Below are 22,026 nucleotides of genomic sequence, written 5' to 3'. Positions count from 1 at the left end.
TGTCTCGTGCTCTTGGCTCACCGCTGACACACCCAAACGCCTCTACTTCCAGATCCGAAAGCGATGGACGCTGATGGAAGACAGACAGGAGGAGCCGGGCACCAATCGGGTCGCCCTAAACTGACGCACCGACTGAGCGTTTTTGGGATCTATAAACCTGCAGAGAATCACTGCACCCGCAGCGTACTCATGGTTGAAATATCAATCAAAGCACAGGGAACAGAACTAGCAGGCTATTGATGGCTATATGGGCCAGTGTGAGTGGAGGAAGGTGCAGTAAGCTGGCTGTGGGAGTCCAGCTGTGTTCTGTCAAAAGGTGATGACAGAGCGCCCTCTACTGGACACAAAGCAAAGTGGTGCAACTGCAACATGCAGCTGTGTGGCTGCTGGTTAGCTCAAACCCAGCAGCTCACGTCTACATGTATTTAATCTAACAGAACACAGGTCTGAGCAATAAAACATTAGTGACATGTGCTGGTAGTAGACACTTGATCGATAGCAACAAGAAAATTGTTTAATAGTTTCACTTCAAGGCATTAAATGCCATGAAAGCACGTAACAAATACAACCTGCCTCATAAACAGAAAATTCTCTGATTTCAGCTTCTCAAATGTGAATCATTTCTGGTTTCTTTTGTTCTCTGTGAAAGCAAACTGAATATCTTTGGGCTGTGGACAAAACAAGACATTTGAGGAAGTCAGTCTTTGGCTTTGCACAAACTTTGCATACAAGGACACTTTTCAGGAAACAAAGCACCAAACCAAAACATGAAAAATCAAGGAGACGGAGCCTGACAAATGGTTGAGAAAATGTGCCTGTTCTACAGTGTGTGACGATATCAACGTGTGCTGACTTTTCCTCCCAGTTTCTATTTCTAGGTCAGTTAGATAACTTGAAATTACCCAACCTGGGAAATGAACAAACACCCATGAATGCCAACGTACACTATGAAAGAATGTTGTTTAATCTAAACTAAATCAGACGGTAAAACTTCCCCTAAGAGCGTCCCCTTCTTAGTACAGTCCAGCGCTCCCCACTACAGTCCAATCAGAGGGAATATTCCCTGGTAATCCCATTGATGTATTCAGGGGGTGTCAGTCCCTCCCTTTAACAACACTGTATGGTGTCAGTCACTAGTGGGGACTGTATCAAACCAGGATTAACCCCTCTGATGACCCCCGTTCTTTTGATCCAGCGGTTCTGTGTATGTAGGCCTTTACGTTTATGTTACACGGAATACTTTGGAGCAATCGGAAAGTCATGCTTTGTTGTTAGAAGGTGATAAAAGCAGGTAATAAAACAGGCGGTCGGCGAAAGGCAATAAAACGGGGCAGCGTTCAGCAAAGCAAACAGGAATATGATAGCGAGAGCATTGAAAATCGGTCAGCTGAAGACAAACACGCACACGGCAGTTGAGGGGCGCTTGTTTCAGATCATAAGCGGCCACATTCCAGATAGCACACGTGCTCAGCTCCTTAAAGTCGCTGTGCAGAACATGTACCCGCCCCATCCCTGTGAGGGAGTATTAGGGCCACATTAGAGAAATAACATTTTTTAAATGTTGCATTATGAGAATGAAGTTGTAATTAAGTTGTGTTAAGTTCTCTTTATTCTATATTTCAACTTAATTCTCAACTTTTCTGCATTATTCTCAACTTTATTCTGAACATTTCAACTTTATACTCAACTTTTTGCCATTATTCTCGACTTTTCACCATCGCTCTGAACTTTATTCTCAGCTTTTCGACTAAATTCTCTACTTTATTCTCAAAATGCAAAATTAAAAAAATCTTCCTCTCATTTTTTCCCTTATGCGTAGCCTAAACAGCCTACTCTTCTGTACATTTAAGCCTTTGTGCCTCTACAGCTGCTATTACAAGCCAAAGCTGACACTGCTGTGTCTGTGTGCGTGTACATTACAGTGCTGATGATGGATAGTTTCCTGTTTGGGCACACAAATAAAACACATGAGGAACATGGACTTGTCATCTGGTCGAGAAAGATGGAGTCAAAGTATGTAAACAAAAACAAGTCAACCAAGTGTGTGTGCGTGTGTGAAATGATATCCATGCACTGGTGAGCATGTGTGGGAGTCAGTGCAGGAAATGGCCAGGATGTGCAGAATTCCTAATTTCCCTCATGGCCTGTTTCTTGGCAGGAAACTCCAGCTGTCCTTTGGTTTATCTGTGCCACTTATTGGGGAACGGGAGGGGACCTGTGGGTGGGAGGAGGGAGACCCCTCCACCCTTGCACCCACCCATAGCGCCCTATAGGATAACCCAGTGGTTTACCAGAAAAATGAAAAAAAAGTATACAGTTTTCCATCATTTAAATTACACGGTGCCATACTACCGCCAAAGGATCATCTGTCTATTTGGCTTCCCTCAAATGTGGCTCCATATGGGGCCCTTCGGTTACACACATATCTATTTGGGGGTTCCCCGGCATGAAAAGGCTCAAATGTCCTTGCTGTAAGGCATGACATCATGGCTGGCCGGACGCCGACAGGAAGAGGATGTGGCTAAAATCAAATGAGCTTGAACTCATGTTGTGTTTGCCAACGCTCTCTTGAGGTGCTTCCATATGTAAATACACACCAGCAAGAAAGTAGTCCAACTGCAGGACACTTTTCACAGCTGTGTTTGGACAGCAATATGCCTGCGGCCCTTCACAATAGTTAAACACACACACATTTGCAGGTTGGTACACACAATACTAACTCATTATTTTGAGAAAGAGTCTCTTTATAATGACTTATGAGATCCTTTTTCCCATCACATTGGTGGAAATTGGCTTCCATATATATAAAATGTAACTGCAAGAGGAACAGAAATGAAAACACAACAAAAAGCATAATAAAAATGATGCACACACACAAAAAACCCAAAGAAGCAGCACTTTGAAAATAGCTCTGCTGCTGTCATTCTAATGGAATCACAGCCTCAAAGGCAGATGATGCTGCAGGTTTAAGTGAATTACCACCTGAGGCCCTGCTTTTAAGCTTATGGAGCATGACCTGGGAGGGACACGGGGATGGGAGGAAAATGTGTGTGTGCAAATGGACTCCTACAGGCATCATCGCAAACCAAACAGCAGCCTTGGCCTTTCCCCCCCTCCTGATACTGCACGGTCCCCCCCGTCTCTTGTCTGAGCATGACCGGCGCTCATCGGCCTCCTGTGGCTGCTGGGTGGCACAGAGGTCTAAAGGGTGAAAGGCTAAAAGGTCAAAGGTCCTCCCCAGTGGAGTCTCTCACTCTCTCTGCAGCCTTTTTTCAGCCTCATGTAAACATGTAGCTCCCGCCGATGCTGCAGCGCAGGGAAGGGAAGATGAAACGCGTGTTCTGGGAAAACGAACCTCTCTAAAATCTTACGAGAAAAGCATGGCGAGCATCCAGTGCCAAAGAAGATGAAGAACAGGAGGAGGAGGAGGAGGACATGTCTATCTTTAGAATAAGTCGTTCATATCAGAGAGTGTCGAGAGGATTGGAGAAGGGAGGGGTATGAAGACTAGATGTTAAGTCGCAGTTCAAAGAGGAGAAAAGTGTCTGGAGTAGGACTGAATATTAATAGAAAACAAGGAAACCAACAGGCTGCAGATGTATCAGGCCTAAATCATGCAAACTTATAGTACACATGTTGTTTAGTCACAGAAAGTAGGTAAATAAATAAGGAAGAGTATGTTTACTTGAGGCAAGAAAACACCACCATATTGGTTTAAAAGTGAACTCACTGACTTGGTGTCACATGTTTGGTCACACATGCTGCCCGAGAGCTATTTTCACATCAAATGTGACATGTAGCTTTTAACTTAATTTATAGCATATTAATTCTCTTGGGAAATGTATTCTCAGCAAACCGATCCGTCCGGGAATATTCGGGACCAACTAATATTGTGGGCTGAGAGGAATCTGGAGCCCCCGATGATTGCAGAAAAAACAAAACTCCACAAAGAAAAGTGTGATGCAACGGTGCAAACCGCCACCCCAAAAAAAGAAACGAGAGAGAATGAGAGGCATTGAGGAACGAGAGAAAGGCACACAAATATTTGGGTGTGACAGAAAGATAAAGGGAGAGTGCCCCATGACATCATGGGTCAGATTAGGCCTCCACGGCTCACTCCTTAATTCAGTTTGCATGATGGGAACAGAGCGCTGCTGTTCATTTGGTTCACATTAAGCTGAATCTGGGATGGACAACCACAACTTGAACGCCTCACCACAGTTTTTGGTAGTTTGGGTATTTGTACGCACCGTGACTCGCTAACTTTCCAGGCATTATGACAGTGATGGGAAAGTGGTTTAAAAAAAAAGTGCATCACTTCCTGTTCGATTGGGCATTAAGTCCAGCTGAGGGCTTCAAGAACATCGGTAATACTTGGAAATACCAGTAAACAGTTTAAACTTTTAAACTGAATTCTGACTTTTAACTCAGAACTCGCACATGACGTGAGTCTGAAGTCGTAGTTTAAAGTCAAAAAATAAAAATAAAAGCCAGAATTCTGACTTGAATCTTAGAATTTTGACTCTGAACTCTCAAAGTTTTCATGTGTGGCCCTGTTCCTCTTATGTAATATTCCTTATTGCATACATGAAAGTTAAAAGCCTGTTTATTGGACTGAATTAAAATACTTTCTGTGAAAATAAACAAAACAGCTAGCCTAATTGAATCCATACAAAAAGAGGGAAAACAAGCCCCTCCTATGATGCCAGATGCATTCGGTGACCATTTCGTCACCACCTGCTCTGCTCCCAGTTGACATTAAAATGATGAATTGCTTGCAACGTCTGAGTTACAAATAAAATCCTTTCATATTTCAGTCACACAGGAAATAGGAGGGCTGGGAGGTGGAATATGACCTTAGCTGTGTAAACACTATTGTGGCCAGATACTCCTGCTGCGATGATGACTGAGTGGACGTTTCCATCAAGCACTTCTAAATAGACTATTTTTGGACTCAATTCTGTGTGTGTGTATTACTGTTGGACTGTATGGCATCAGTCTTTTGGCTCTCATCCTCTCCGCCTCGGAAAAAACTGTGAATTACACACAAACTTCCAAAGCCACCTTGTCCTCGCAGCTATTTTCCTTTCCTCTCAAATTATCTTAACAAAAATAACTCGCGAACGCCTGACACTTTTCTTCTAAAAATATTCTCGTCACATCGTATCCCACCAAAGCAGGCCGAAGTCGAGATCGGGGAAAAGGTCTGGGCACGGGGGCCAGAAAACAGGAACTCTGTGAACTCTTCTGAGGCATGCGTACAGCGCCGCCGTGCAAATATAGAGTGGGGAATTCTTGAGAGTTTAGTGGGACACAAACGCTCGCAAGACATGAGTCTCCGGGGGCAGATGCAGACAAAGCTCAAACAGAGGGAACAAGTAAAACATTTAGCATACCACCATGGCTAGAAATAACTCCAAGCAGCCATTCACCAGACCAGCCTGGTTACAGTGTGTGCCCCCACCCTCATACTCTAAATGCTGAGGATATTGTGTGCAAGAAACAGTGGGAGTGACTGCTGAGAACAAGTGTGGTGATTATACACATCTGAATTCATGTTATACAGCTACAGAATATCTTTTAATAGCAAAGCTGCTGTTGTGTAATAAAGATATGTAAATACAAACACGCAAATATTTTCATGTCAAATCCCTGGTGGCTTATTTCCTTGGTAAATCATCCAGCAAATGTAAGCCTGGTTGCTCCTGAAACTGCAGCTAATTTAAAAACCATTAAGGACTTTTCAAATAATCCAACCACATGTTAAATTAATGATTTCTTTTACATAATGCTTTACATAACATTCAAATGCATGGCAATCTTCCAGCTTAGCTTTCACCCACCCCTTAATTAAATTAGAAAATAACTTTCTAACACTAAAAGGCAAAAGCACAAAAAACTCCTACGTGGTCAGCAAAACTCAAAACTAAAAATTTAGGATCTAGGGCTTCCCTGTCTCGAGTGCAAAGACTTGTAACTTGCAAAACAATGAGTAACCATTAGCTGCTGCCCTAATCTACAGTACTGTCAAATACAAGAAACTAATTTTCCTCCTTTCCTTCTCTCCTTCTCATGTCAACCCATCATCTGGTACAAACTGTGCTTCTGGCCTGACAGACTGTGAATCACCTCTTACACATACTTGTGTCTGACTGTCATCGCTGCCCGCACGGCTTATAAACTCCAGCCATAAAACAGGCGCTGAAATGCCAAGTGTCGAGATATTGCAATGACGTCCTGTGTCACAGCAAAGCAGTTGAAAGCCAATATACACTTAGCAGCGTGTCTTGTGATCTTGTGTGCGGCTAGACAGTCAAATGAAAGCGTCCATCAGGAATGAGCATTTATTGCTGCTTTCAAACGTCTGGTTTCACTGCCTTTGACACATTAAACAGATACAATCTCATTGTAAATGTGCAAGTGTGTAATAACTGTTATTTCCAGGCTCATGTTTTCAGCGCAGCCTGTGGTTATGCGTTCATTTCCGCTCCCATCCCTTCGTTCTCCTCTTGAATTGCCTTTTTTTTCCCTCCCTGGTCCACTCCCTTCGTCTTCAGACGTCACACCAGGAGGGGAGTAAAAGGAGACCAGGAACCGGCGTCACTGTGTCAAATACACATTCATGCAAGTTAAAAGTGGAAAGAGGAAACTGGCTAAGAACTGGAGCTGACAGTAGCAGTGCCAGTAAAAGAACTCTCTGAACAAGGGAGCGGCTGGACGGCCGCGGTCCAAAGTCCAGCTGGGCGTGGCTGGATGTCCACCTCAACTGACCTGTGCTGGCCACTGATGTCTGACGCAGAAAAAATGACATCACACTGAGTGTGTGTGGGAAAAATAGGGTGGACGCAGCCTTAAAGGTTAAGGAAGTAAGCTTGTGACAGAGGTTTAAATTAAGGAAAGGGTGGGGAAGAAGCGTAAAGCAAAAATCTACCTGTGAACACTTTTCATACCATCGATGGATGACGTCTAGAGACATTAGAGAGACAGAGACACTCGATATCTTGTGACTGTGCTCCTCTCTAACGGATTTGTCCCCGCATATTCGCCGAATGCCAGAACTAATAGCAAGTCTAGCTCTATAATTCTGAAGGACTGAAATCAAAATGTGACATTTACCATCGACGTTTCAGCTTTTGCTGCTCTCAGTCCGTACTGCAGGAGAGAAATGCGCCACTGAACAACAAAATGAGCCCACAAATGCAAAAAGTGGCTGCTGTCTTTAAAAATGTTGACATTTTTAGGGTGGGGTTTTGCACTTAAACCACAAGCTTACCCCGCGCCTCCACTCAGAATGACACAAGACTACAAGGTAGAAGTATATAATCGCTTGAATGGATGTACTTTTCTCAAAGAGGGTTGACTTGTACCATTTCGTTTTCTTTGCAGCAGCATGAAGCAATGACTACGTTCTGGTTACACTAAATGTCAAATCATGGTAGATTGGCCCTAAACACTGTAATTTTCTGTCAAAAGATAGCTCGAAGTTGTTGTTGTCCGTGTTGTATAGCGCACTGGTTCCACTGGCGCCCTGCATGTTTTAGATGTTTCCCTGCTCCAACACACCTGATTCAAATCATCAGGTTATTATCAGGCGCCTGCAGAGGCTTGATGACGAGCTGATCATTGGAATCAGGTGTGTTGGAGCAGGGAAACATCTAAAACATGCAGGACAGTGGGCCCTGAGGACCAGGGTTGGGGAACACTGAGAAACATATATTTTTTTCCTAATAAATGTTTCATTTTAGTCTATATATATATATTTCAAATAAAGAACAGGGGAAAAAGGTTGAATGTAAAACCATTATTTTGAATTTAACTGCCTTACTTTGAATCAACCGCTTTATTTATCAGTGTCTGTATGATTTTTACAACAGCGAGAAGCATGGCCTCAAAATGAAAGTAACACTGCTGCCAGCTCTGCTGTGCAGGGATTAGTCAGCAACACTCCCAGACATGTGAAAAAAAAACAGAGATAACAGCTACACCATCTTCTGCAGACTACTACATCTCAACCACGGACATGATGCTGCAACCAGGTATTTTTCATCTTATCACCAAGATCTTTGACCAAAAATCCCCTTCTTATCTTATTATTTTAAGACAATATCGCCCAGCCCCTATTCCCAAAAGCAAGGCAGCTTTCATGTAAATGTGCACTAACTAATTCAGAAACAAAACATGGGCAACACGTGACACACGTCACATAAAAGAGGCGCATTAAAAGGGAAGAGTGATGAGATGTGTAACAGGCAGTGAGGAAGTGGGGGGACGGGGGAGTGATGGAGGGGATGATGGATAGGTACAATAATGGAGGGAGGGAGCCGGCTATTAGATTGTGAATAAAGGAAAGGGCCTGATGGCCAAAACAACAGCTCCTGTGTCATTAGTCAGGCACGGCCGACGACAGCCTGCGAGCAGAGGAGGAGGACCTCGCACACAAACATATGGATCCGCAAACACATGCGAGCTCACTGGAGCGCAGCGTGACACGGAGATCCACTCGGGCTTACGCAGCCAATTAGGAAGGAGGGGCAGGGAAAGGGGATGGGGGACAGAGAGAGGGGAGAAAGATGAGGAGGATGTCAGAGGCGGACAGATGGAGAGGGAGTCGGAGGGGAGGGGGAGAGCGGCGAAAAGCTGAGACGAGGGAGGAGAGGAGTGTGAAAATGCATGGTCACACTGGTGGGCGGTAGGTGTGAGCATCAGAGCGAGCCAAACTTCGGCTGCCCTGCATCTAGTTGAACAGCTATTGCCATGGCAACGCACACGCACGTCTCCACGCCGACGTGCACGGCGGACTGACACGCAGGATCGCAAGGCTTCAGCGTGAGCCTTGGCCCAGATCCTCAGTAATAACTAACATATTGACATGATGTTGCCACATCCCTGCCTGCAGGGTGTCCATCTGCTTATTCATACAAACACGCAGCATCGGTCTGACTGGATTTCCATCATTTCCCAATACTCCATTGTCATGGTGAGAAAGGGAAAAAAAAAATCTGAGGTGCTGTGTGCTGAGCAAAATGGCTGACTACAGTGTAAAAGCAGGCAGCACACAAGAAGCTTAAAATAAAAAGTTGGACCAACAACTTTTTAGTCACATTTCCTTACCTAAGTTAGATGTAAAATACTAGAAAATCTAAGATTAATTAATATGAATAAAAGTAATAAAAGTTAAAGAGAAAAGATGAGTTGATTCCACTAAATTCCTGTATGATTTTTTTTTTACAGCGTACTGGGAAATCGTGTCACAGTGAGACCTCTTACTTTCTCTGTGCTTAAGAGCAGCTGGCCCGTGTCTGACCATCAACTTCAGCTGTGCCTCTGCTTTACCCAGTTGGACTGTGGGTAAATTTGTGCAAATCTGACGCCACGCCAGGGACACACCATTCAACTGATCCAAAAAAGCTTTGCAATTTATCATCACGATAGTTTTGAGATTGCACGGACCCAATTTGAAGTTGATTTCAAATAATGTTTGTGGAGGAGTTTGTTAGTCTCTCTCTCTCCTTGTTTCTGAGTGTCACCCTCCCTCGCTCTCTCTCTCTCTGCCTTGCACACAAACACAGCGAGGATGTGTCAGCTTCCCTGCTTCCCTGCAGGGCAGCGGTCCAAATGTGAAATCAATAGTCTTGTCCCTGCCCTCGGGGGATCGGGTTACATCCACACACTGAACTATAGGCACGCACACACTCGTACAGGGGCTCAGGTGGTCTGCTGCAGTGGCCTCACACACACACACACACACACACACACACACACACACACACAGAGTTTTAAACATGATGCAGCACTGCAGCAGCAGACAACAGAGGCCGACTGACTGCTGAGAAGAGCTAGCCAGACATTAAAAACAGGCTGCTTAAAAAAAGATGAGAGGCCTGCTGCTCTCTTAAAACATAAAAGTAAGAAGAGCTGCAATGCTGAGAAGTAAATCCTTCACTGATGCTTTCTTTGGATTTGAAGTTTGCTGCTTAGTAATATAGGCTCTCATTTTGTGCCTGGTCAGATATACGCACTGCAACAATGAGAACCTGCTGTATTTAGATAAATGGGTTGTGGTTCTGGAAAATGAAAACAAATGCTAGCCAGGGATGGTAAAATCTTCAATATCACTTCAAACTAGGGCTTCTGCACGGTTCACACATCTAAATTTAAGACTTTTTAACACCTCATACAATACAGTTTAATTAAGGAAAATGGGTGCAATAATATTTTATTTACTGGCACTGAGTTTTTTTGTTGCACCTGAAAGTTTTTGCTAAAATCAGCATGAGACAATGAGCTTCCTAGCTACTGTAGTTAGCAGTAGTGACATCCTTTCGTTAACTAAATTCGACACTAAATTTGATGCTTTTCAAGTCGTTCCAAGACCTGCAGATACCCTTCAAATAATCCCAGATTGCTCATCTTTTATTTAAATATATCTTTCACTCTTGAGTGAAAATTTAAGCTTGCCACGGGCCCGTCTAAGCGCACTCCTCGTCTGTTCTCAACTCCTCTAGATGAATGAAATCATCGCGGTGCCAACAGTTAGAATTTTTCATCATGCTTTAGCTGCTTCGTCTAGCGGAACAGGAGGTTTGCATCTGCCACCTGTTAGGGAATACAAAGCACAGTGGGTTTAACGTACTGCGCACAGGCAACACGTGCCCATACACACACACACACACACACACACACACACACACACGGATGGATAACCAGTGCGCAAACAACACATTCTCACTGCAGCAAGCCAACCATGTGCTGTACCTAAAGGCAAAGAGAAACACGCATACGTCTGCACGCATGCAAAGAGCAGCTGGGAATGTCTTCCTGTGTTAGCGCACTACGTTTCCCATCTCCCTCTTTGCTCGGTGCAGCTGGCTGCTGATTGGCTGCTGCTGAAAAGATTCTTGTTAACTGGATTCAAAGCCAACTGTCCAAGCGTGTGTTTGTGTGTTTCGTCGGACAGGCACAAAAATGTGCCAGCGCGTTTCCTGCCACGCCACCTCCAGCATTCCTGCCGTGCCAATACTGCCATCCTTCCAATTTTTGGAATATAAACACACACACACACACACACAAACACACACACGCGTTAGTTGTCTTTTTTTTCCATTTCCCAGAGGTCTTTGTGGCTGCAACTTGTGTGTCCGCAGGAGCAGCGTGGGAGATCATTTCAAGGACAGTCTTTTTTTTTTTTTTTTTAAAGATGCCCCATGCATGAATGACACAATTGCCATGACAACCACATCACAGAACAATGTCATGTTAACATGTGTGATGTAAATGCTGAACAATATTGACGGCTGAGTGCCAGACTTAGTATGCATCTCCACATGACAGCCCCCCCCACCCCACCGCCTTACACACATGATGCTGACAAACACAGTCACCCGCCAGCACACACACACACACACACATACACACACACACACACACACACAGCTATAAAGCTCACTGACACATAAGCATCTCTACTTCCTGGAACAGTTGAAGTCCAGGGGAGCAGGCCTCTTCCTCTCAGCCTCAGGCGTCCATCACTGCCGGGGTCCCAGTTTAAAACCTCCACATCCTCACAGCTGGAGTTTTTTTTTTGTCTTAACATCACGGGTTTGTTTTCCAACATGAAAATAATACAGTGTGTGTCTGGGCCTTTGTCCATTCACCCCCCCCCCCCCACCGTCCAGATATTCATTTCTTAACTGACAAGCCAAGGTCTATAACTCATATAACATGGATAAGAACACTACGCTCATTCCCCATCACAAATGGAAAAGTCATGTCGAGGTATAAATTATAAAAAAAAGAGTACAAGTAATATATTATTATACTACTCCTGGGATACATGCTATTCAATGCAGTATACAGAGCCTGTGTAGTCAGAAGACTGTACCAAAAAAACTACCAAGCAGAGGACTCGATTCTGACTTGATTTGATGACTTAAGACTCGTGAAAATCAAAGTAGTAGCTTTACATTTGGGGAGGAGTGCATCATGACACAAAAAACTAAAAGTTTAGGACTTGGGACTTGTCTGTCTTGACTTTGGACTTAAGTGCAAAGACTTGAGACTTAACTTGTGACTCTGCACAACAATAACTTGCTCCCACCTCTGTAATCAACAAAGCAAAACCCTCTGGTTCTGGTTGTCACTCAGCTCTACAAAAGTGCAACCAGACGGCACCTGACTGCCTCCAGATCATCCAAAATATCTCATTTTCCATAGACAATAACAAAATAGATATATCATGGAAAATACCAGCCAGAAAGCAGTTTTATTTGCTGAGATGTTTGAGTTTTGCTTCCGTTTTCACATCCTCGTGTTCTCTTGTGTTTTGCTGGTCCAGTTAAGGAAGCCATAACTCCCTATGCGCATTTTTATTTGTGAGTTGAGAAAATTTTTGGTATCATATCTGACACTGCATGCGGATCAGCGGAGCCTATATGTTTAGCTACATTTTTCCTGGCAAAGTTACATTAGCCAGTTAGGAGCAAATTGTTATTATACATTATATTTTGTGGTTATGGCGGTGGAAACACCACCACTTTTGTCCACAGGGGCCTCCAAAATCAACACAATATGAAAGTTCCTTATAGCCTCTTTAATGAGAAAAAACATCTAGGTGCTGACGCGTGTGGTCATGTGCGTCACACAGCCAAAACAGCACTTCGTTGCCGTGCGAGTAATCGATCTGAAAATGAGTATGGTGTGTAATTACGTAAAAAAAAAAAAAAAGTAGTGGCTATCTTCCCTTGTGTAAACCCGAGTGGAAACACTGAGACTCCGGGTTGCAAATTCAACACAGATCTGTGATGGTGGGAGAATAAAGGCTCACTGTGAGGAGCATCTCTTAGCTGCAGACCACAGCCCCGGCTCGGCCTCACATGGTTCCACTTTAGTCGGGAATTATCTCCTTCGGCGAGGAAGAGTCTCCCCTGACGAGATCCTCAGAGGCTTGACTCCTCTTTCATTTGGCTTTGATTTACAGGGCCTTCTGATGGAGGGGGGTGAAGCCTCCCTCTGTACACTCAGCTCTGGATTTACCTCTTTTTTTCCACAACAAAACAACAAATATGGATCCACACTGTCAACAGGGGGATTCCACTTTCTGAAAAATGTACGTGACAGATGATAGCTGGTGTGAGCACATGATGCGTGTCAGAGGCGCTGCAATAAACCCGGCATTTGAGACCACCTTAAATAGACTAGAACGTCTCTGGGAACTCAACAACACTCGTGTCATAATAATAATCTTTGTGACATTTGTTCAAGGAAGGCTGAGTTTTGCAAGCGCTTACTGGCAGCAGCGTTTCCCCTGCTCGGAATTTATTACCCACAGAAAGTAGCAGAGTTTACAAGAACTCTTACCTCTGAAGTGGCTTTCCCTTCTTCCTGCAGGGGTTAAAGGTCAGCTGAAAACCACCACTCCACTCTGTGACTGGGCTCCTATCCCCCTGGAGAAGAAAAAAAAGAGAAAGAAGAAAATGATTCAGTGTCTATTTTTGCGACTATAGTAGCAGAACACAATCCCCGTTCTGGTCACATCATCGAAGGCCATTAGTCAGTGAAATTCCAAACTTATGGATCGCTCGTGTTCACCGCACTGCAGGAGGATTCAGAGGCTTGGCAGCCCGGCGTGCTTGGAGGAGAGAGGAGACCGATTTCACTGTCGCAAGAATGCAGGGGATTAACTACGGAGGGTGCTTAACTGCGCACAGACAAAAATGACACGCACAGCCAGAGAGACACTTATCGCAAAGGCTCTGAAAGCAATCAAGCGCAGTTCTGCCTTCATTATAAACTCTCTTCATCATTACCGCGAGATTAACAACGTGACATTTGAGCTGCGGTGCAGAGGCCTTCTTCATTTGACTACAAAGCCTTCCAGACCCTCGCATGCAAACTCACACACACAGACACCCAGCCAACTTAAAGGGATACTTCGGATTATTTTATGTAGATTTGTGTGAGAGTTATTGATATACAGACCACCAAAATCAAATCAGTCAATCTTTGAGTCCAAGTGGTCATTTGTGCCAAGCTTGACGAATTTCCCTCAGAGTTTGCAACAGATTAATTTCACCATCAGTGGCACAAATCACTGTCTTTACAGTGTCCTGTTGTCTTTGTTCTGTAAATGTGATCATTTTATAAGTTTCAAAACATCCTGCCAGTGTATGTAAGTGTATGCAAAGCCTTTACTGGCAGGAAACAGCTGTTATATAAGCCAAATTATTGCTCTCCAAACCATCCAAATTCTGCAAAAAAAAGTGTTGATGTGATGATATGTATAGGCGATGTATATATTCCATATTATGTATATTATATTCTGTATAAATTGGCCCCAAATATCAAGAATCAGTCGGGCCCTGATGTTTTGTGGGTGGACTTTTTTAAAGCGGCTAAAATATATTTTGTTGTTTAAGCTGTGTGCTCCTCTCTGCTTCTCCAAACCGTCAGATCTTCATCTACTGACTACAGATAAGCACTTCACACAACCCCACATCAAATAATCTTGAACTATCCCTTTAATAAGCACGGTGACCTACACAGGTTAATCATTTCACAACATGAGTCAGGGCAGAAACTCAAACCTTGTCAAAACTCTTACTTGTGTGTCGAGCGTGACTCACCAGCTCTCGACGACGCTGACCGACGTTAAACATTTCGTAGGAATCATCAACTCATCCACAACAGTGCTGAGTCACACCGGACTAACCTTATTTTATCTACAAGGATCTGGATGCTGAATCATAGTCTGGTAATAAAATATAATTAGGGCATGTCACACACACACACACACGTTGGTTGTAGGTTACAACATGCTGAGCTGGCAGGGAAATATCAATGCTATGATTTGGTCATGGTGTGTGTTTACTTTGTGTGTGTGTGTGTGTGTGTGAGGTAGGCAGCTGATGTTTTGGCTAACTACTAGGAAGCTATTCCCGCTGGCCTCAGCTGTTCCTTCATTTTTCTACACACCAACTGTTGTTCAGCCGCAGCATGTGGTCCTTCTCATGTGTGTGTGTTTTCACAGCAATCAGACTTCTTGTAGCGGGGAGAGAGTGTCAGGAAGACTTTGCGTCTCATCCATATATGTGTGTGTCAAAAACACACAATTGCCCGCTCAGATTACAGATCACCGCACTGCTCCTCCTCCTTCCATCTCTCTGGTGTAATTTGCACACAGTTAACGTGTGATATCACTCAGTCAACACAAGGCCATTGAACAGGTGTGGCAGTGACACATGGATCTGTGCAGCTGCACTGAACACAGTTGCTCCAGTCACAACAGCGCCGGGGCCGGCGGGGCAGCTGCTCCACTGCTGAAAACAAAGGCAGGGCTGCCGCACACGAGCGCACAAACATTAACCAAGTTACGATCAGAAAGCAGTCTGGCTGTACACAAGATGGAGAGGACAACAACATTTCATTTTACAAGACGTGACATACATTTTCCTTTCGTTTTCCCCTCTGTAATTCTGTAATGGAAGTGGCAAAAGTAAACATTAAGCACAGGATTTAAAAACCTCTGAACTTTGAGACAGAGGCAGGATAAACAGCGGCTGCAGGCTCTTTTGGCAGCAAGTAAAAAAAATCAATCACTCGAAAGTGGCTGCTTCCAGAACCACCTACACCGGAAGATTGGTATGTAATAATTTTGGAAATGTAGGAAGGAAAGGAAAAGCCGATTTATTCTTTGAGGGTCCAAAATGACAAATTCTACCAAATGTGCCAAAAATTAACAAATTTATTATCCAAATGTGACTTTGTATGATTCATGCTCTTTTACATTAACACAAACACTGCTGACAGGTTAAAGTACAAGTACACATAGGTATATATATTGCATACATGTGGGCATGCGGGTGAATATAGACGTGTTTATGTGTAGAGGAGTGAAACCTCCATATGTGGAAGAACATATGTGGATAAATAGTCCTTAGGACAGAGTTACAGCCCACAACTACTGCAGCTTTTAAACACCTTCACATACATGCAAACTTTAAAAGGTGTGCATGCAAAAATATCCAAAAAAGTAAAGATATTAATAGTAAACATGCCTATGCTGCAAGCTAATAGTGGCATTATTCCTTTCTGGAACACTCAGATATCTGATTTTTCCTGCAGCAACATTGCAGTAGCTGCATACAACTTGCACAGGTGTGGGAAGGACAAATGTTCAGGTATATACACAGCTGACCTGTGTTTATGGAGCCTGTGCATTAAGGGGATAGTTAAGATTCTTTGAAGTGGGTCTGTAAAGGTCGATGTATTAGCTACAGTAGATGGCACACACCCCGAGGTTCAAGAAGCAGGAGTGCTGGAGTAGGAAGGGAAGCTACACAGAGCAACTTGGCCTGGAAACAATATCTTTTATGACTGAATGAGGCAACTATGAAAACACACAACTGCCCACATAGGTGCCCTGTGTGTCACCTCCTTCACAACAGTTAGTCTCAGACTTTTTATGTGGCCTAGATCGGTGCCCCACTTCAACAACAGACCGAGGGGGAAACACAGGCTCCTGTGTGGTGGACACAGGTGTGTCCTTGTCCACCCACGCTTCCCCCATTAACAGCAATCCTTCGGGGCAGCTCATTTCCCGTCGGGGCAGGAAGCGGGACGGAGGGCAGGGCAGTGAGCGAGCGGGGGTGATGGTGATGTCACAGTCGGAAAAAGAAAGACAGGACTGTTGTCCGGGGGGGAAGCACCGCGAATGAGTAAGCAGGATTCAGGCAGAGCAGAGCTAAACGCACGATACTGTACTCGTGTATAATACTCCAATATAGTGTGAGAAGATGAGAAGTTAGCGTGCTAGGCTAATCATCTATATAAAGACACATACTGTAAGATGGCTTTTACAAGACCACATAACAGACTGGTCCCAAACTGACTTTAAAGAGGGCAGAAATGACACACACACCACTACAGAGTGTCTTTGTTGCTCAGGATGACACACCACATTAAATGGGCAGATCACTGTACATTATGCCCCTGAGGCAAATCTGTCGGCCCCATTCAAAGAGCATATAGGACTACCCCCGGTACTGGTTTTCACTTAGGTTATTTATTCACAAGGACTCCAATTATACTGTAATCATCTGTTTGACTTTGTTATGATCTACTGCCAATAAGAGGGAGGAGAAAAATGAATGAATGCTGTCATCAGACCAGGCAACATCTCATCTACTGTACAGCTTTCCATTTCATATCGTAAAAGACTATAAAAAACATTCTGATTTTCATTCAGATGACGTCATGGAGAGCTGTTTCCTGGCTCTCGTTCAGCGCTGCTTGCCACAATACGGTTTATATCTTATTCTCCACAACCATCTGGCGACCCCCGGAAATGATCTCGCCGCTCCCTCGGGGGTCCTGAGAACCACTGTTGTGTCGTTTCAGCGCGTGCATGGAGACTGATTTCCATAGCTGCATTTCTGACCTTGTGTCACACTTGTGAACACAACAAATCTGAACAAAAAAGCAGAAACGTGACAAAGCAGAGAGCACAGATTAATGATTAGATGCATTCCACTCATTCTTGTGTTGCATAACGAGATAGCATCTGAAATACGATCGACTGTTTTGCAGAAACCAGTGAGGAAAAGAGAGTTCGGTGCTGTAATCTGGTGGTGACCTCTGATTCGCAACACAACATAGATATACTCCCTAATTGACTAATGATCAGTAGAAGAATGGCTGCAGATGTATTGATCATAAAACGCCCAACAGCATCTTAATCTGGCTCCACAACAAGATAAGGCCTTAGCGGTGACCCTGAGCGTTCTTGTAAGGGCAGAGAGGTAAACCATCAGTCAGGTGATTGATGGTTCGCCACAAAGCCGACCCTCGCTGGGAAGGTCCATTAGTATTGATCAGTGCTCTTATACCGAGTCGAGTGCAACTCACAGAGGAAAACGCTTCCATCGGGGCGCAGCGGACTCCCTGACCTCTCTGGTAGTTCAAGCTAAGGAATTTCTGATCCAAAAGAGTTGAATCACACTGAAGATATATTGTCCATGTGATTGTAGCTCGTGGCGGGCAGGCGCCAGGTAAGTGTCACAATTTTCTGCAATGGAAAATCAATAAAAAGTGAGTTGAGTCACATTGAGTCGTACCATTCAGTAGAAATGAGGCATTAGGGGAGGATACTGGATTTCAGTTTAAGTGACTCATCCATGACTAACGTTAACACAACCACCCATGTGAGTATTTAATTTCATTCACTGTACTCAAGGTGTACAGACACCAAAGTGCCTCTTGGTCACATGACAAGTGACTCTATACAAACAACCTGCCCCCTTCTATGAGCTTTACCCCGCTGCAAAGTTGTTGTGGAACTGACCCTCTGCTATTGTTTACTTCTATTCCCACTCACATGCACGCACACACACATGCACACACACACACACAGTGAAGTCTGGTTGCGATTACAAGGAGCTGATCTCCTCTCCTCGGTGGGATTCTCCACGGTCCGTGCAGCAAGCGCCCGGCTCTGGAAAAACCACACATGGTGGGAATTATGGAATAATGCTGCGTCAGGAATGTTCCCACGATGGCCGGCGGGATCTGATGGAGGTCCCGGTGGCTCGCTGGTGGGGTTTATGGGTAATGTAACACACACATACAGAGTTACATGATCAAATGCCTCTTGTCTTCATCTGCAGTTGGACTTGTTCCTCTTGCGCTGCTTCAAAACAGCCCTTTGTGTGTGTGATGGTTTCATTTTAAAGGAAATCAGCGTGTAGATCATTAGCACAGCTTGCTAACAGCTGATCAGCTTAAAGAGGGAAATCTCACCTCTCATTTACACTGCTTCGGTCCAATAATCTCCCGACGGGGATCATCAACAGCCACAGAGGTTGAGGGGTCAAGCTGACTGACCACAAATATGCCAGTGGACCCTCCATGGCCTCGAAAGCCGGTCACGGTGCCAAACTCGGGGGCAGATCTCCATTCGGTCACTGAGAGTAGAGCGTGGCACGTGGGTCGAAATAATCAGGACTCACTCGAGAGTGAAGATCAGTGGAGCGGAGAGAGATTAGCAAGCTACTCAGCCACTAACTTAACCCAGAGACTCATTCAATGGAGGCTCGGGCTCCCTCGCGGAGCTGCCAGGGTATTAGTCAATGAGATTTGGCAAGAAGCTGCCACACAAGCACACACGCAGCGCTATTTTGCGAGATTAAGCCTGCAGGTTTGAGTGACTGTCAAGGGATTCTCTCTCGCAAAAAAAAAAAAAAAAGTGTCAATCCACTTCCAGTGTGGCTGTTTTCACTTGTATTCTGCCTACGTTGTAGGTCACTGCAACACTCCCAGATTTCATCAGTGTCCTACATGAACCCTGCTGTAAAAGAGAAAAACGGAGCAGCCTGCCAACATCAGCCTGTACAGTAAATGCGGAGAGATCACTAGCTTGAAGCCAAGCACTGTGATAAAGTGCGACTTCCAGACTTTGGCAGAGGACGCGAGGAAAGTGAAGAATGACCTCAGTGTTTCCAAGCTGTCGTATTATTTCACATGACATCAGCTGCTCCCACGAACAGTTTATTGGTTCTCATTAACAGATACTTCTTTCCTCTCACATTTTCACCCTCTTCCTCACAGGTGTTCCTCCGCTTTCCCACTCTTTTTTGGCAGCCAGCTCCTTTGCAGAGTCACCACTGACACGGTGATGTGCGGTGACCCTTGTGGCTTTTGGCTGGGGATGTTATGAATGGGCGATGTGACAAGGGCAGGCTGCTTTCCAACCCACCCCACCTCTCCCTTCTTTTTCTTGAGGTTTCACCGCACACTTAAGTGCCGCCTTCATGGTATAGCTACTTTCTAACAGACACAAGCTGGGGTAACTTTCATCATTATGGGTGAGGGTGTAGTTAAAAGTCTGAGGGGGTTGAAAAGTAGGCTGCAGTGCATATTTAATGGCAAAACAAGCCACTCCAGCCCCAGTTTCTGTTTGTGGCTTGAACTGAACACAGAAACACTTGAAACAGTTGGAACACTTAAATAATGTAGGAGGAGTGGGCCTGTTTTCGCTTCCAGTGTAAGCATGTAGTGGAGCAGAGTCCTGTGAACTGCTACAATTCATGAGGATGACAAGTTTAATCCAGTGCACACTCGGGTCTGGAATCTATTTTCTATGCCTGGGTTTACGTGTGCATTTGTGTCCTGGTTTTGAGCCTCATTCTGCTTTTGATTATATTCTGAATATGGCGTTTAAATGGGACATGAAAACTTGCTTATTCATACCCTCGAACACGTGATCATAACCGCATCCAGTACGAGTTGATCTATGCATCGATTCAATGATCCAAAAAGGGATGATGCACAACATAGATTCATATCATCATCTCTAAGATACAGCATTCCCATGGTACGTCTGTGTCCTAAACATTCAAACAGTACTAGCACAAGACAGATAATGGCAAGCAGCCAAGAAAAGGATGATGCCGTTATGAGATAAACCATCCAATCCCCTAACTTGTTGCTCTTGTTGCAGCAATATCAGCTGCTCTGTTTCATGAATGCAGGTAGTGCAATTACTAAAACCAGCAGAGAGTAAGAAAAAAATGTAATTTGCTAAGCAATGAGAAGAGGAAAAGTCTGCTAGCCACTAAGCTAGTTTTTGCAATGTAAAATGCCATAGGCTCAAGCTAATAATGGTGACTAGCATAAAATACCAGCTATAAAACTTGCACGTTGTGAAGTAGCGTGGGATCATGGGAGTTGTTATCTTCATGGTTCAACAACCACCATAGATGAAGAAAATCTGACATGACTCATGCAGGAATCATGTTCATGGATGAGGTTTATGTTTTGTCTGATCACATCGTTCGCAGGGCCCTACCTTACCCCACGCCAAGCCCTCCTCAAAAAAAAAAACAGTTCGCTGCTGACTCCGTCAAAAAATACTTGCCACCAGGCCACAACTTTGCAGGGGGTAACCCTATACTAGTGTGCACATAAATGCACTCTATGTGTGGCAGTGTATTTATTTGTTCCAGTGATTCTGGCACACACCACTGCTTTTGTAACCGCACAGACAAACATGTCACCCCTAACACAATATGATGCTAACCTCCAGCAAGAGACACTGTAATCACTGCATCCTTGACTTTCTCTAATAGTCTTATAATGCTGCTATTGTTTGTGTATTCTGAGTGGTATACAAAACTGAATCCTCTGAGGATTTGACTGGAACGCAGCAAGGGGGTCGTTGCTTAGAAAGCAACTGTACAAGCATAAACTCATCTAAACAGAGGTCGTGTAAACTTTTCGGGGCCAAAAGGGAAGGCATTTCACAGTGGGGCGAGGGAAAACGGCTCGCTTTGTTTGCATGTGTGCGAGTGTGTGGTGAGTGTCTGTCTCAAACCCTCCGTATGATGGACTGTAAGCGTTACCAGAGACTGCAAACAAACACCACCAACCCTGCACACACATAAACACAGAGGCACGCACGCTGCTGTTATGGTTTCACGAGAACTAGCTGAACTCTGGCCAGAGCGGAGAGGACACAGGAACTGGCTCTGCTGATGTTTATGCCCGACTGTAATGCATTGCATGATCTGGCCATTTCATTTAATTAAGGAGGCAAAATAGCGCACATGAAAGCAATACAGTAAAGTAGGAAATAAATCCACTTTCTCCGTCTATATGTTCGTCTTACAGCAGACAGGTCATACATCACCCAGTCAATACTGCAGATTTTTTATACAGAAGAGAGACAGCATATGTATATTTCCTCTGAGTTAGCACTTTGTGTGCTTTTACTCTCTGGAGCACTCCTGCTTGCCTTAAGCATTTTGTGTTCATGTCAAAGACCCATTATCCGTGAGCCCGGTTCTTAAGGCTGTCCATCCACACACAGACAAGCCCGTCCCATCCATCAAGCCGTCCTGTGGCTGTTGCGGTGGAGCCTTAACTGGACTTTGCGGAGGATTACACAGGCAGGTGGGGTAGATAAAGAAACATGACACCATAAATCACCTCCTCCGCTCTTCCTTGTGCCCCCTGCTCGCCGATACCTGATGCTGC

The 22,026-nt window shown here is 44.5% G+C and overlaps 1 protein-coding gene across 4 annotated transcripts in view; it reads right to left on the bottom strand.

Moving 5' to 3' along the window:
• The window catches only part of raph1b (Ras association (RalGDS/AF-6) and pleckstrin homology domains 1b), a 48,306-nt gene that overhangs the window by 18,059 nt on the left and 8,221 nt on the right, over positions 1-22,026 (bottom strand). For all 4 annotated transcript variants that reach the window (XM_084713295.1, XM_084713297.1, XM_084713296.1 and 1 more), the window contains exon 2: positions 13,357-13,442. The gene's annotated coding sequence lies outside the window, so the exon portion shown is untranslated. The remainder of the gene's footprint in view (positions 1-13,356; positions 13,443-22,026) is intronic.

The sequence above is a fragment of the Lutjanus erythropterus genome, chromosome 24 (assembly GCF_056507025.1).
Source record: "Lutjanus erythropterus isolate fLutEry1 chromosome 24, fLutEry1.hap2, whole genome shotgun sequence".
Classification (NCBI taxonomy): Eukaryota; Metazoa; Chordata; class Actinopteri; order Lutjaniformes; family Lutjanidae; genus Lutjanus; species Lutjanus erythropterus.
The sequence above is the reverse complement of the archived record's forward strand: the minus strand, read 5'-3'. Positions and strand labels throughout refer to the sequence as shown.